Source organism: Octopus bimaculoides, chromosome 11, assembly GCF_046866305.1.
Source record: "Octopus bimaculoides isolate indiv1 chromosome 11, ASM4686630v1, whole genome shotgun sequence".
NCBI classification, from domain to species: domain Eukaryota; kingdom Metazoa; phylum Mollusca; class Cephalopoda; order Octopoda; family Octopodidae; genus Octopus; species Octopus bimaculoides.
The window spans coordinates 15,763,968-15,768,204 of NC_142938.1; the positions used below are offsets into that span (position 1 = coordinate 15,763,968).

Consider the following 4,237-nt stretch of genomic DNA (forward strand, 5'->3'; position numbering starts at 1 on the left):
AGAAAGTCTTTAACATTTCGAGCTACGCTCTTCAACTGAAAGGAACACAGGAAGAAATAAGGAGAGAAACAAGGAGAAAACTTATATAAATGTAGTGGTCAGCGATCTATCATAATATTTGTCTCTTATTAAGAAACAAAAAAGTTTATATAGGACGGCAAAAGAAGTGCTCAAATAAAAATGAGAAACAAGGCTAAAAAGGTATTAGTGACAGAATAAAAACATCATGTTCGGGTCAACGACTCAACATAACACCACCGCTCAAAAAAACCGGATTGCACCTTAGTGTAATTGAACTACACGGTAGTGGACTCCTGAAATGGCCATAGATACTTGTGTGTGCTGCTTTTTGACCGGTGTGCTTATATGAACTTTTGAAAGTTTTTGCGAGAAGAGACAACTTTTTTCAGGATGTATTTGGATTTTACCTGTGGAAGACGGCTTTATTATGAACTTGTACCTGTTGAGGGAAGTAAAAGACCATTTAAAATATATATATATATCTTTAAATACTTTTTGAATGATTTTAAATTATTTAAAAAGTATTTTAATCATCACTTAAAATTTATAGTCGGTGGACAATTATTTTATTTTATTTTATCTTCAGGCTAGTAGGACTGGTATTTTGAATTTTTATTCGCTTTATTTTAACTTTTAGACCTTTTGTATTCTATTATATATATATATATATATATATATATATATATATATATATATATATATATATATATATATATATATATATATATATCTTACATTTTATATATATTTTTAACTCGGATTAGATATATTTGTATTTTATTAGAATATACGCTTTTTAAAATTGTGTGTTTTATGTATACGTATTATTTATATTGTATATTTTTTCTTATGTGTTTGTGGACCATGGGCATATTTTTTTTATATATGATTGACTGTTTGAGGGGTGGTGTTATGTTGAGTCGTTGACCCGAACGTAATGCTTTTATTCTGTTATTAATGCTTTATATATATATATATATATATATATATATATATATATATATATATATAGTGAGAGAGAGAGGGTGGGAGAGAGGAAGAGAGAGTTAGAAAGAGAAAGAAAGAGATGCATGTATGTTATATTTCCAACAGAGTGAGGGAGAGAGAGAGAGAGACAGACAGACAGACAGAGACAGTCAGACAGATAGACAAACAGGGAGCGAGAGGGAGTGAGAGGGAGAGAATCATAAATTCGACCAGAATATGTATTAATGCACGACACCACTTAGTTTAGATTGATTCATATCCTCTACTAGTCGGTAAATCAATTTAACTGTAAAAGGCTTTATCGAACGCTATAAAATGTACATTTACTCTCACACGTTACTATCGATATCCAGAATATAACGCACGGTAAATATATATATCACACGTGTATACAGAAGTAGTGGATGTTAAATATTTACTCAGAAAGAGTAAATGTTACAGCTGGAAAATCAGGCATTGACTCGTTAGAATGTACTATGTAGCTATGTACCATCTGCAAGCAGTTATGCATGATGTAATCGTGAGATACAAGAGGGGCATCACGATGGTTGCGCAAGATGCATGTGATTTTTCATGATGTATGTGCGACCTGCAAATAATTCCGCATCTTATGTATGCTTTGGTACATGTGTGTATTCAGTAATAATGGCTGTAAGTATTTTATACGTGGTTATAAGACTAGGAAACCACGTTGACAAAGCGTGTCTGTTCATAGATATGTCAATCCCCACAGACTGCAACGTTTTTGTGAAGACAATTGAAAAATTAACTAAATATAAGGAATTTGAAATAGTGGTCTCAAAATTGTGATATCTAAGAACAACTGTTCCTGTGAGCTTGTGATTGGAGCTTTGGGGACAAAGCCAAATGGTGATCTTAAACACCATGCCCAAATATCAGGAAACTGAAAAGTATCAAAACTATAAAAAAAAAAATTGGTTTTATGGGTACTACCCACATCCTAAGAAAAACATTGTCAACTTGAGAATACTCGGTTCTCTTAAAACTCTTGTAGTTCTGAAATACTACAAATTTAAGAGAATCTTAGTTCTCAGATTCTGGTCTCCTTCCCATGCAATGTATCATTGCTAATCAGTACCAAAAAAAAGAAAGAAAAGAAAAAAAATGGAGCGTACAAAATTGCATCGCCAGAAACAAATATATGATCCCTATGTAAAAGATAACAAACGAAATAAAAGCCAGACTTCACTACTCAAGTCTCCCAAATAAAAGAAAATGCATAATTAGTCACGAAAGGATTACAACTCTACACTAAATGTATATTTTACAGCTACACTCTACCCCGAGACGGTACTAGTTCGGCATACACATATATGGAGAGATAAAGACATCTAAAACATCTCAACGCTTCTAAAAGCAAACTTCGTTTGTTTGATTACGTTCATCGTAATTTGAATTTAACAGAGATAAAATTATTTTGATCTGAAATTAAATTCCAACAGTTTACCTAATTCAGGAAGGTACATTCTGAATACAAAAAAAAAATATCAGAGAGAAACAAAACACTTAGAATAACAAATATAAAATGGAAATACCAAATTAAAAGAGAAAAAGGAAACGGATAAAAACATTAAAGCCCAGAATGTAAATTGAAAAGAGAAACCAGTACATGCAAAACAAACGAAATAAATTGAAAAACGCAAAATTGAACCTTAGCATAACCGAAGAATACTGACCAATAGATGAACCAGAACGAAATCAGTCAACATCCGATTAAATTGGACTGTGACAAACATTTGGGAATGGGACAATTCTAAAGATGGAAATGTTGAATATGGCAATAATCTAAATGTGGAAATAACTAAAGATTTAACATCGATAAAAAAAATTGTTATGGACCATTGCTATGCACCACTCCAAAGATATAACTTAACGATAAAATGGCACTAGTCATTAGAGAAGCAAACCTGGTCATCGAAGACTTTGTGTAAATTGATGCAAACATCAATGCCGCCAGGAAAACCATATGACATAAATAACAACTACAGCAATCGAAAAGGAAAGTGGATATTTTCTGAAAACTACTTCATAAAGAAGAAACGTCTAAACATGGACAAACAGCATGAAAAAATGTTATAAACATAACAGAGGAAGATTGAATTTCGGAGAAATGTTTCACAATTCTTAATGAAAGAAAATAACAGAAAAAACAAATATTTAAAGCAGAAAGACATACAAATACTATAGAAATACAACATAATGACAAATAAATAAATAAATAAATAGAAATAAGGAAAAGAAAAGAATGTAGCTTAAATCAAGGAACGCCTGAAACAAGAGATTCTTGTTCTAAATCTACAAAAGAAAAAAATTAAATAAATGATAAATAAATATCTTTAAAAATACGTTTTTGCGAAAAGCGACAACAATTCTTTGAACAAAACAAACAGCTTTAACTTCATCCGAAAGCGATTTCATTAAAGAACTTATATAATATCAAAATAGAATCGTTGTAGCACCAGCAGCAAGTGAAGCAGAATTGTGAGGGTTGGGAGAGGAATAAGCAGTAGATGAATCATCACGGATAAAAACAAAAATTAAAACAAGTGAAGATCTTGAACAATGGCGGCTGAGACGCTACAAAAAGAAAAGAAAAATACATAACAAGGACCAACAAAGCATAGACAAATGTACTAACAAAAATATATATCTTTATCTTTTACCCTTCATTTGTTTCAGTCTTTTGACTGCGGCCAAGATGGGGAACTACCTTGAAGGGTTTAGACGAAAAAAATCAAACCCCGGAATGCTTCTTTTTTTTAATTTTAAAATCTGCTACTTATTCTATTGGTCTCGTCTTTACCGAACCGTCACGGGGACATAAACGAATTAACATCGCCTGTAAAGCGGTGGGTGTAAAAAACTAAAAGACATACACAAACACACATTCAAACATATGACATATAAGTGTGTGTGTGCGCGTGTGTGCATGCGCGTGCGTGCATGCGCGTGTGTTTGTGTGTGTGTGTGTGTGTGTGTGTGTGTATTTCAAAAATTTAACAAAGATACAACAAACGGAAATATTACAAAAACATAACGAACAGAAAATTCGTAGCTTATTCCTTATCAGTCAACGTCCAAAAGATCATTACAATTTCGTACCTTTAACGTTAATATTATTCACTCATGGTGGCGCCAGTGACAAAAGCTACTGGGAATAGCTGACGAATGTACAGGACAATGACGAAAACAAACACGACAAACTAAA

At 32.3% G+C, this 4,237-nt stretch overlaps 1 long non-coding RNA gene across 1 annotated transcript in view; it reads right to left on the reverse strand.

The window, feature by feature from the left end:
• The window catches only part of LOC149133189 (uncharacterized), a 9,094-nt gene extending 5,245 nt beyond the window's left edge, over positions 1-3,849 (reverse strand). Inside the window, exon 1 of the long non-coding RNA XR_016243763.1 lies at positions 3,693-3,849. This is a non-coding gene — a long non-coding RNA (uncharacterized LOC149133189). The remainder of the gene's footprint in view (positions 1-3,692) is intronic.
• Positions 3,850-4,237: the final 388 nt, after the last annotated feature.